The sequence below is a fragment of the Varanus komodoensis genome, unplaced genomic scaffold, assembly GCF_004798865.1.
Source record: "Varanus komodoensis strain SLA01 unplaced genomic scaffold, ASM479886v1 scaffold21, whole genome shotgun sequence".
In the NCBI taxonomy this organism is placed as follows: Eukaryota; Metazoa; Chordata; class Lepidosauria; order Squamata; family Varanidae; genus Varanus; species Varanus komodoensis.
The window spans coordinates 14,005,706-14,018,896 of record NW_025335589.1 but is presented as its reverse complement, the minus strand read 5'-3'; positions in this window follow the sequence as shown (position 1 = coordinate 14,018,896).

The following is a 13,191-nucleotide window of genomic DNA, read 5'->3' as shown; positions in this document are numbered from 1 at the left end:
GGCAAGTTGTCAGGAAAATGAGGTGCGGGATAGATGGGAAAGCAGGAATGAGAAGCCTGGGCCATACATGGAAGCTAGTGGAAGTGTAAAACATGGAAGCGGTGGCCTGGATTGCATTATTCTGCAGGGAGTGCCATGTTTGTAGTGCTTTCCTATGTTGCTTGTTGAATTCCTTGCCAATAAAAATGGCACGGCAGCTAAAGAGTCAGACTAAAATTTCCCTCCACACTGGGGAACCTTTTAAAAAATGTGACTGCTGTAGTCTGAAGTGGCATGTCGCAATCTACAGCTTATGTATTTGACCCAGCCAAGCTCAGTAAGGGAGAAACACAAGAGACAACAGGGTAGGATTTGATGAGGATAGACTGGCCAATGGAAGGTTTACTTAATGAAACTGAATAACACTCCTGGGTGGGATGGAGTTCTTTAACATATATTTTGAAAATTGTACCCCATCTATTTTATAGACTCTTTCGGTAAGCAGCAGTGTGATTTTCTCACTTCCCCTTTGAACTTTAATGTAATTAAGTATTTTGTATTTCTGTTCAGTTTGATTCCATTGCAGGCAAGGTATAGATTTATTAATTATCTCCTGTACACTTTCTTTTTCAGAACAGCAGCCTACATTCTCAGGTTTGGCTTTCTGAGACAAGGATCAGGTAATGATTTGCTGTCTCCTTCCATCATACAGTGAGCTTTTCAGCCAGCATAACATAGAGCCCTTGCAAAATCAGAGAGATAAACATAGAGATCCACGGTGCAATGGATTTGTGCAATGCATGTTTCCTGATTCTCCTTTGTTGTTTACTAGAAACCGTGGGCCTAGATCCATCAACAAAAGCATTCAAAAGACATAGACTGGGCAATCCTACCTGAAAAGGTGGGATTGTGACATAACCAAAGTTCTGCTGGTGCTTGTCAGTGTGAAGGTCGGAAAAGCATTATTCTCATTTCCTTCAAGCAATGGAATGGATATTGTTCAATGGTATACCTTTTCCCTTATGCTAAAGCCATGCTATTGAGGATATGGATAAACCAGATCACACTCCAAATCCACTCCCCTTTTCACATCTTCCTGCATTGAGAATACAAGGGCTATGGAAGTTTCCACAGGGGCTAGGAGCTGGGATCCAAAGGTAGAATCTCCCCTTCTGAGAGCAGACCTCTCTAGCTCTCTCTTTGACTCTGGAATTGGAGATCCAGAATATCCTATGGTTTCTGGGACACTCTCCCAGAACCCATTGACTTTAGCCTTAGTTTGAAAGAATACTGTTTTGTATACTGGCTATCAAAGGAACACCTGTCTTGCTATGAACCTGTCTGAACATTATGAGAGCTATTTAATGCAGACCCTCCCTCACCTACAGCGGTCTGTTTCTTGCACATGTGTGAAAGGGCTTTCTCTTCTGTTACTCCCAAATGATAGAAAGGATTCCCCCAAAAGCTGCAATTCTACCCACACACACACCTTCCTCTTGGCTGTTAGAAAAAGTGTAAAGATGCACCTTTTCAAATGCATTCACATAATCATTTTAGACATTTTAGTGTAAGTAGCTATTTTATACCTTAATTCGTTGTCTCATATGTACAGGCAAACAGTCCACAATCCTTTGTCTAGAAACTTATCAGTGGTTGTATTTTGGTCTCCATATCTAATATTTTCAGTTGCTGTCTATACTTACATATAGACCTGATTATTTTCATGTTTTTTGGAGTATACTTGATAAATCTTTCTGAAAAAAATATGTAAGGTGAGATTTTATTCCCAAATGACTTTTAGTTAATTCATGAAAAATGGAAGAGCTCTTTGAAAACCAAAAGCTAGTTCATTAACTTTTTTTTTTTTTTTGATGTGCAAACACAGAAAAATAGTGATATGTGACTCTCTCTTCAATTATATATCTATGAAGGACAACAACAACAACAATCTACTCTTTGTCTCTCATTTTATGTCAGGCATTCATTAAATATGAGCCGATATTTCATTGAATGCTTCACATTATGCACTGTGTGGTGTTTACCTTTAATGAAAAGGTGGTTCCACTAAAACAAATTTGAATGAATGGGCCTAATATTCCTGAGAGTCGAGAGCTACTTTTAGTGTGCCAATATTTTTATAAAAGCTGCTTTGCACTGATTGGATTTGGTGGTCAAGCTCTTGCTGGCTGATGGATTATTTGACATCCTGCGACCCCTAGTGAGCAACAGAAACTGCTGGCACAGCTGCAGCACCTTTTCTGTATAGATTCTGCTCTTCTTGGACTTTCAGGTGGGCTAGAGCAAGGAGGCATCCAGTGAAATGCTTGCCATGCTTTATTTTCAGATAAAAACTTGGAATTGGATTTCACTTTTCCTGAGTTGCCATGTCACTGGTATGCATTTTCTAATGTTGTCCAATAGTTTTATTTCACTGCTGCAACCATAGGGACAAATGGTGTAAGAAAAATGCTGGCTTAAGGTGACGTGTGGAAAAAAAGATACTCCTCATATGGCACAGTGGTCTCAAGAAGAAAGAGCCATACTATGCAATTCTAGGACTGCACCCTTCACATGTGCATAAAAATAATCTGTCACCATAAAAAGAGGTGAATGATCATTTCAGTAGTCAAGAAAGAAGAATAAAATCACCAGAAAGTGAAAGAACAGCAAAGGAACACAGCTAAAAATAATCCCTCTTCTTACAAGCAATGTCAAAAGATGCTACCCTGTCCCTGATTATTCTTACAGATTTGTTTATGTTTAGGAATGCAGTAGTCTGACTGGAATCAACAGGACTGAATTCATCACTATTTTATTTAGGATCCTGGCTTTGGAAAACAAGTTACAAACCAGGATTTTCTCACTAAAAAAAACATGTTACAAATAGTTCCAGGCAGCTGAGACGGTGCATGGCTATTGGAGAACATTTGTAATAATCAAGTGATGTTGAATGTCCAGTCCATGTTGCAGTGCTGAGGCCATCAGGAGGAGGAGGAGAAGCAGTCAGGCACCCTGTGCTGTGCTTGGATCCAGTTCTGGCGGAGAGTCTACGAACAACAACTTGCACTGCTGAGGATTTCGGATGATAAAGCAGCCCTTCCACTATAAATCCAATCCAGGACCTGTTGAAATTTGTAACTAAGAATCCAGTGCTTCTTGCTTTTTTCGTTTTGTGTCATGGTTTTTGAATTGTAAGCCTGTGGGCAGAGTCTGACTTACTTTGAGTAAAAGGTGAAATAAAAATGCTAGCAATAAATTAACTAACTAATCAATGACATTTAAAGCACAAGCCCATGGATATCTGCTCAGAAGTAAGTTCCACTAAATTAGTTCCACTAAGATATTCAAGATTGCAAGATCTATATTTAGGATTGCTGCTTAAGCAAACTTGTAAAACCTTAAAAATTGGTCAAACTTCTGTAGGGTGCTTGCATGGGAGATTTCAAACTAGGGTTTTCAATGGCCAGACTATGGTACATGATCTCATGTACCACTGGGGCTATGATCCTGCCACATGTATTGCACGTGGCTTTCTGCTTCCCAAGGGTGCCATCTATGCTGGTTTACAAGTGTTACCACTTCATTTGAACACTCATTCAACTGACTTCAAAGGTCTGTTCCATGAAATTCTGTAAAGGCAAGTTCTGAGGAGGAGCAAAATGTATATTGCTTAAGTTCTTATATCCATAGATATACACACAAATACAAAGATAGGGATTTTATCAGATAGATACCAACATACTGTACACTTCTAAACAACAGCAATTGAACCCAGAACTTTAACATGCAAAGTAGAATCACATAATAATAACTGGCAAATAATATAAAAATTTTAAAAATCAGAGCATAACTGTAATCCAACCACCGAGGCTAAAGGGAGGATGGAGTTAATGGGAAAGCAAAACATAAGCAACATAAAACAAAGGGCCAAGAAAGAAACTGGCCTTCAGTCCAGATCTAAATAATCTCAGAAGCAGCAAGTATTAATTTGGTAAGACAAAATGACCAGCAATGGAGCTTGACAGCCTCCCTGGGTTTGCTACACGGTTGAATCACAGAAGCAAAAACCCTGTTCCTTATGGACACCAACCATATTTCAGATGCTGGGATAATTCTGAGCAGTTCTGACATGGTACTTAAAAGAACTAAAATGTACTGTGTAATGTATGGATATTAAAAGATAAGACATCCCTGCCCATAGATTTATAATCTAAGCTATAACTCAAAAGGAACAGGGATTAAAGGAGGGAGCAAGCCTTGGAAGAGCTGCTCCTTCACTGGCCAATGGATGGGGCCCAGGTAGCATCTCCTTGGCCATGATATTGTTTTGGGAGGTAGGAGGTGCAGATTCCCAATGGCCTTGGACTCCTGACCAGTGGCAGAGGCCAACGTCTTTGGTTCTGCAGGTCCAGGGCAAGTGGCAACTGGAGTTGCATGTTCATGGCAAGGAGGGGGGAAGCGAGCTCCCTGAAAGTGCACTTTCACCAGCCAAATAATGGGGTCAAGTTTGTTTCCCCATCCCCACCTACTTTCCATGTTGTTATTCCTGCAAAGCACAGCTGATCTGCCTAGAAAGTCCTATAGGACAATACGTGTGGAATACAAGTTTAATAAGTAAATAAAACTTCCCAAGGAACCTTGATCTCGGGCAGTGACAGAGGCTGCAGTGTGCTTTTCTTCAGTTCTGCAATTCCAAGGTAATGAAGCCCTTGAAAAACATGCTGGTGAAGAACAGCATCCAGGTTCCAAGGCAGCAAGCTATTTATGGTTCTAAAGGCAAAACCCTGGAAACAAAAGAAAGGTAGCTTGAATTGCAATGAGTGGATATGTTGTAGCCACCCTATTTCAGATGCTCTCCTGGTAACAGACACCAGGTGAAGTTTCTGCACTTTTTCAGGGCAGTCCCATATAAAGAATATTACAATAATCCCATCTGGAAGTCATTAAAGCATGAATTGCCTGTGGCCAGTCAGTCACCTCCAGGAAAAGGCAAAGCAGTCATACTGGCTGGAAGTGGTGAAAAGCACTCATGGTCACTGTGGCAACTAGAGCAACTAACAGCTGTACTGGATCAAGGGGTACACCCAAGCTGCAGTCCTAGGCCTTCAGGGGAATGCAAGAACACCCAAAATGGGCTGCTTTTTCAGCCGTACATCAGCTGTCTTCCAGCTCAATGCATTCATAGTTCCTTCAGCCATAGTTCCTTCCAGTGCCAACTTAGAATTATAGACATGGCACAGAGTAGCAATACTTATACTACCTTCAAGGATCTGGTCTTCAGGAATTCTCAGACCTAAGCTTCAGAAGAGGCACTGCAGGCTTTTAAAATACGGGGGTGAAATTGCATGAAAACCAGGAAACTACCAAAGAAACAGTGGTTGGGTAAAAGAAGGAGTGGCCAGAGGAAAGGAGTGTGGCCATCTAGGAGGCCCTGGTGACACCAGACCTGAGGTTCTATACTCCTTATCAGGCCTTTGAGTGTTTTTTTTTTTTCCTTCAAAATCTTTCTGGACATCTGGTTCCCTTTCCTCAATCTGCTCCCTTTGAAACTTGACCTCCTGGTTACCTTGCTTCACATTACCTCTTCTTAGTCCTTTGGGCCTTTGATTGCTGCTTTTGTGAGCCTGCCTATCCTCATCTGCACTTCTCTCTCTGGTCCAGTCAGTCTGAGAGCTGGCTCACCTCTCCCAGCCTCATCCAGGAAATACAACACTGACTGTTTTGTGGCCCTACCCCTTGAAAACCTGACAGTTTGCATTATGGAGCTATGGAAAGTTTGCAGACTGCTGTTTAGCTTATCCAGCAAGCCTACAATTATCTCCTTCCACCTGTTAAAGCCTCTTTTGGCTTTTCTCTCCCTGTTATTTCTAAGCTGCATAGACGGTGATTTTCAGAGAAAAGCCTGCTATTTTGCTCCTAACAAGCTGGTAACTACCTATTTCCTGTTGTATAAACTTTTCTTGGAAAGATCTTTATCAAAAGGATATTTATATGACCTGTTGCTGTTTAATTAAAAAGAGGCTTACACTATGGCTTTGAGAGTCATAACTTCTGATGGTGCATGAAATGTCTGTGGTAGCATCAAGCAGGATTTGTAATGGACAACATTTGAACAAACCAGCTGGAGGAAAAATAGTTTGATGGGTCATGCCCATGACCTGTCCAGAACCAAAGGATTTCAATAATACAACACCAGACATTCCCCTCATGAAGTCAAAGGGAAAGACCATTGAGCACATCTGATGGAAACAGGCTGAATGACACCAGTAATATACCATTCTACGTATGTTTTCTCTGGCAAGAAGATATTCACGGAATAGGGAACATAGGAAAGGGGGTGGGGGGAAGCCCCATTGCTGCATTGAAGTAGCCACTTTCACATATCAGCATATGAACACTTCATTTTCTGAATCAATGCAAATAGGACCAAGGCAGAACTCATTAAGCCAATAACTGTGTTTGGTATTTGTCAATGGAAGTCATTTCTGATGGTAGTTGCTACAACCAGTGTCATTGGTAGGGCTCTGCAGTCTTGATAATATTTAAGCAGTCAGCAGCTGGCACTGCACAATGTAAATAAGATATACCCTCCTCCATTTTATAGTTCAGTATATTGTATAAAATCTGTAGGTGTCAGCATCGCTTTACTCCACTAAACTAAATTAAAAATTTCCTCCAATCAAAAATATGGGTGTCATATTTATTGTTAGAATCTAATTATGTACTGGCAGATCATCATGTATGTCTATGTATTCCATAATAGCAGCTGTAGTTAAAACCACAGACTAAGCACACAATAATTAAATTTTCCTTTCATTTTATTGTTACACAAAAGATGTCATACCAGCAAGCACAAATAAGCATTGTACAATAATTCAACAACAGTTCTAGATTTGAACCATCTGAAATTCTCCATATTTGTTGAGGGTTTTTTTCCCTATTGTCTTTGTTTTACTTCCAGACTACTTGCGATTGTAGTGACCAAAAACTGAAACAAAATTATCAAACTCTCTTTGAATCCACCTATACCAGCAGACAATATATTGGGCATGAATCTGGAAGTATGTCTCATTTGAACAAATTCTAGCCTAATCCAACAAATGTCATTATGAAAATACAAAGGAGCAAGGACATATTATAATAACCTATCTTGAATCTTTGGGATGCAGTGAGAAAGATATCAAAATAAATAAAAGCAGTGCTAATTAGAAGAATCTATTTTTAAGATTCTAAAATTAACTGTAAATAAATTTAAATAGCTGAGTTGCAAACAGCAACAAAAACAAGTGGAACAAAGCCAGACTCCTAGGCAGGCATGTGAATCATCAATCTCCACTTTTATTTGCATGAAATTTATCATTTTATTCTCTAACTGTGAAGCTATGGAGAATCCACTCATTCTTGCTCTAAACCAGTATAGTCAAGTGGGCTCTATTTTAATGCACAGTTGGCTTTGACATAACCGTAAATCTAAGTACATGGATACTTCCAAGAATATCATAAAAGATATTGGTTTTGGAAATTTGGAAATGAATATGCTGGTTTTGTGTGTGTGCAATTGGGGGCTGGTGGACAGCCTTCCCTCTCTCATTGTCGTATTTATAAGATGCTGAGAACTGTATATTTTTGGGGTTTGGCTGTCTCAAAAGAATTAGTAAGTGTTAATGATATAAACAATTCATTTCTTACTCTGGGGTTCAGTGCATTGTGACTGCTGGCTTCAGATGACATGATCATCCATATTCAAGGGTTGATTGTAGATTGTCATTGAACACCATGGATTGTCATTGAAATATAGGGTTATTTATTTTTTTTATTTATTAAAACATTTTTATGCCGCCCCATTCGCCGAAGCCTCGGGGCGGCTTACAACAAAAAAATAAAATAACATTTTAAAATACATACAATAAAATACAAATATATAATATAAAACATACACTATAAAACAAGCCGCCCTGGCCAAATAAAATTCAATAATATTAACATTTAAAATACTGCTTAAATAAAAAGGTCTTCGCCTGGTTATCATGTCATCCGAACCCATCTGACTATAACCATAACCCATCGCTATAACCATAGCAAACAATCCACAGTTCATAACTCAACAACAAACCATGGGTTTTTTTCATGGGTTGTTCATGCTTTAAAGGCCATTCCTTGTTAATGCAGTTGGATTCAGATCACATGATAATTTACATGTCAATAAAAGCCCATGGTTCAAAGACAACCCCCTTCTCATGTTGTCTGAACCCAGCCTGTATATATGTCTGTCTGCATCATCATCATCATCATCATCATCATCATCATCATTGTGATCGGACAAATTGGGCAAATAGCAGCTTTGGGGGAGATGATTTTTAGCAAGAAATAAATGCGGGGGAAAGTTTGAACATTCTTTCCTCCAAGCTGATGTTTAAAATTGGATTTGGTACACTAGTAGCTCCTTTAAAAATAATACATGACCAGTTCTTGGTACAGGATTCAAAGTATGATTGAAGTCCTATTTAATTTGATCCTGATTTGACCCCTTTGAGATCTAACTGAAAACTGCAAGAGATCTAACTGCAAGAGTAGACACAGCCAAAAACATATCCGTGAGAAATTTGAGGGGGTCTGCCTAACACCTTGGGTATTATCTGTAGCTCTGCCTTTAAACATGAAAGAAGATAGAGTGGGACAACAAAATTACTAGTGATAATAATGTTCCAATCAGTAAAAAGTTAATTTCCATATTATCAAGTCTCAATGATTAAGCCTTGAGTCTTGTTCTAGGCTCAAAGGCTCCTAGAGAAGTGCATCAAATTCAGATGAATTCTGAGCTTGAATTGGGCTACTTTGAAGATATTCTGTGAGATTCTCTTCCAGTGATCCAAACCAAAAAAGAGGACCACCCCAAAGCCTTGTACATGATTTGGTGCTTTGTGTACCTGCAGAACGGGAGACAATTTAAAATAAGATGCTATTTTGCTTTCATGTTTCCATTAATAAAAAAACCAAAGGTGAGTAGCAATGGTGTTGGGGAAAGGATGGACAGGTCTATCTATGAATCACAGGGAATGATTTTCTGGAAACTTTCCAGTCATTGTGCTTGTGGGGAGGGATCTGAGTCCTTTGCTTAAGGCTGTTTGCTCTCTGCTCCTTTTGCTATTTCCATCTCACCTGATGAAAGTAATGTGCTAGAGAGCATTGTGTGAGAGGAACTGTCTGTTGCTGGTTTGTGTACTTGTGCCTTCCTGATTCTCACCCTTTCATTTCAACTAGTCTTTCTTATTCCAGCTCCCCAGTCCTTTTCCTAAACCCTTCCTTTATTTTTCCATCACACCTGGTCACCCCAATCCTCTTCTAGAAGTTTAACTTCCAGTTGCTGCTGTTTGGTAGTCTATTTATATTATCAGTATGAACTATTTATACAGGTATCAGTCTCTTAGCCAGCCTAAACGCATTTGGGAGGTGGGGCAATTCATCTGATCTGAGACCTTAGAAAGTCAAAATTATTATTTTTTAATTATTTGTTTGATAAAATAAAGAGAGGAAGGTGGACAGGCCCCTCCCCATAGGGCACCATAGCTGTAGGCCCAGGAAGTGTCACTTTTCTTCGTCCTCCTCCTCCCTTCCCCAGTTTTGAATAAATGCTTTTCCTCCCACCCCCAAAGTCACCCCTAACAGAAATGTTCCCCACTGCACCAATACTTCTGTAGTTTGCAAGATTTCTTATCAAGCACAATTTTACAATGTTTGCAGTTTTACTAGTAACTGCCCACCAAACAATACGTGAGTTTAGGGTTTCTTTTTTTTAATTACTTCCAAACGCTGCATTTCTCCACCTGCGATGTGACAGGCTTTGTCATCACAAAAGGGACAGATTCTGGCCAGTGCTAGCTAATTCTGTAGAAACAAAGGTATTGCAGGCACTTGACTTTAAAACAAACAAGCATGGCACAGAAGTCCTTTTTCCTGTTTCTAATAATGTGTGAGACCTGATCTCTTCAATTTGGTCTATGGTAGCTGCCATTTTATTTACTTACTTACTTACTTACTTTGTGATTTATATCCTGCCTTTTTCCTACAAAGGGCTCAAGGCAGCTTACATCATCTCTCCTCCTCCATCTTATCCCCACAACAACAACCCTGTGAGGTAGGTTGGGCTGAGAGTCTGACTGGCCCAAAGTTACCCAGTTGGCTCCATGCCTGAGTGGGGACTAGAACCCAGATCCTCTGAGTCCCAGTCCCATGCTCTTAACCACTACACCACACTGGCTCTTTCATTGTTATGTCAAAATGTAAAAACATTCAAGCCAATTTGGGATTTCCCATGGTGAGCCATGGGAGACATGAAGCTTTCAATCTCACTGAGCTTGGACCTGAGTTGCTAGGCAGCTGCCAAATAAAATCAAGTCAAAACAGGCTTTTGTCTGAAGTGCTGTATTGGGGTCTGAACCAAAACTTGGAGTCAGCATATATCCTGGGCACCACCTAGAATATTTATAGTGTCATTGCCCTTTAGGACAAGGGAGATAGCTGGATATTAAACTATTAATACATTTTAAAATGATGTGCCTTTTTTTTGTGGGGGAGATCTTTTGGAAACCACAGTAACCCCTTTCCAAAAAGTTAGCCAAAATTTTTGAAACCTAAATCCTCTCCACACCTCAAGAGTAAAAAGGAATTGACAAAGTAACGAAAACAGTCAAGAAAGAGAGTGCAGCTTCAGGTTTAATGACATTGCTCCTCTTTGGAAGAGTTCAGCATCTTGGATTGTCAGTCCATCTGGGTTGGCTGGAACTGTGGTTCATTCATGTGGCAGAAATGTGTGCTGGCTGACATTTTCCAAACTGCTGCATGCTAGAAAAGGAGGCTTGTGAGGCTACTTTATCTTCCTGTAGTAGTACACCGTGTGAGCCACAGAAGCTGTGGAAACAAAGTATAAAATTCATAAAATGAGCAAGCAAAACACGATACATTGAGAAAGGCATGGATCAAACCCAAGAATGGCATTTATCACTCAAACACCAATTTGTGTCATGCTCTGTTACTCATTCAAAATCCATGAGCTTGTTTTTTACCCTTTCTTTTCCGTGCCAATCTTCCTCTCCTCTGAGCTCTAGAACCCCCTCTTTGTCGTTTCCGTCTTCTGCGATTGGAGTTCCTGCAGCCACATCGCGTCATTTTCCTGGGGGGCTGGTGGTATCAACAACTTAGCAGAGGAGCATGCCTTTTATGAAGCCAGTGCAATCTTTCTTCTGGGATTGTATTTGAGATTGTGAGACTGTGCTACTTGCTGTACTTTTACTTAAAGTGTTTCACTACTATGAGCTCATGCAATCGGTATGGCAACCTTTGTGACTTAGAACTGATCATTCATGGGATAATCAAGTTATCTTACCCCAACAGCTCATGCCCTTTTTAGGCCTGGTCATGAGAGATTTGCCCTTGACCCTGAAATGTTTTTATGGAAAAGACTGGCAAGTGTGTATGGAAATTAACAGAAATAGAAATGGAATATGCACCCTTTTAAATATATTTTAATGTATATTTTAAAGAACACCTTGATGCAGGAACCATCATGAATAAAAACAAGTGATGTCCAAAGCCCACTTTGTTCTGTTTTATTTAATACATTTATGGGACACATTCCAGTTAAAGAAGCTCTCTGAGTGGCATAAAATAATAATATGTTGCTTCTCTTCGGCAGCAACAAGTAGAATGGCTGGCCATTGAACAGCGTTGCACTTGTTCTCCTGGCTTCCCTGCACGACGGCCACATTTGGGCTACTGAGTATAAGCTGTCTGAGGGAATAAGAGTAGGACAGCTGCTGCCAAGCTTGACCTTTTCATTGATCAGCCCAACACATCCAGACCTGCCACTGAAATCGATAAAGAAGGGAAGCAACTTTATCAAGGCTCATCCTGAGAGGATTCCAACTATGATCCAATCAGCTCCCTGCTCCAATCAGCTACTCGCGACATCCATGTGATAGCAGACTGTTGTATGCACTGGCCTGGTCCATTCTTGAATTTGATCTTGTGTGGAAGGGCTGGAAATGCATGCCTCCAGGCAGGGTTGCTCTCTAACAGTGCCAGGACCTGTGTAAATAAATAATAAAGCATACAATCCTTGTTTCAAGATGGAAGCTCTACATGTGAAAGCTCACCCCTGCTGAGACTGCAAATAACTTTGTCATAACATTTTTGGAAAGCCATCTTTTGCACAGCAAAATTGTTTTGAAAACTTTTTGTTGAAGCACTGAGCAATAAAAATAAGGATGGTTTGGATTCTAATTAGTACGTGATTTTATTCATCACTATTTATTAGCAAATTAATATTTTCATAGCACCACTTGGAATTGTAGTGCTGTGGTGGGCTGGCAGGCAGGATGCTCTGTAAATTCCTTGTGCATCATGTATCCTGTTCTGGCTTTCTGATTCCTGACTGGCTGTTGGAACATGAAGATGGAAGAGACAAGTCCTTCAGCAAAAACAGTAGTGTCCATCTCAGCCCACCAGGTGGGGAGTGGCTGCCAGTCTATTGCAATTTCCTGTTCTCTTTTAGTCGCTCTGCAGAGATGAGACTGGAGCCTCATACCAGTGTACCAGCTGTGTGGATTTCCAGAAGAAGAGAAAATTGTGAGGGTGGAAGGCGGGCTTGGATTTGGATTGCAAGGTGATTCCTCCCTTGCAATGAGGGTAGGAAAACTAAACTAAAATGTTCCTCTCAGAAATGTTCCTCTCTTTTCAAGGCCAAGGAAGGGGCAGAAGTAATCAAAAAAGTAATCAAAAATTAAACTGATTCCTATATCATGGTCTTCAGCTCTCATCTTAGTTCAACCTTAGTTAACCGGGCCATTTTCCTGTGCACAATGGTATTGGATGAGTCTCTGGAAGCATCACGGACTCCGGGGCTCCTCTACATTTGGCTTTTAACCTGTTTTAACCTACCACTTAACCAAAGCTTCTGCTTCCAGTTCTTTGTAGGATTAAGATAGTCTCCTTTACATGGTTCTCCACCTTTCTGGGGGTTTCTTTTCTGCTTCTTTACATATTCCATTACTTATTTATTATTATTATTTATTTATTTAAAACATTTCTATGCTGCCCCCATCGCAACAAAGCCTCGGGTCGGCTCACAAAAAAATACAAAAAAACATACATAAACAGTAACAAGAGATGGGGGCACCTGTGGAAAGTCTTGCCTGAAGGCCTTTCGAAGCTCAG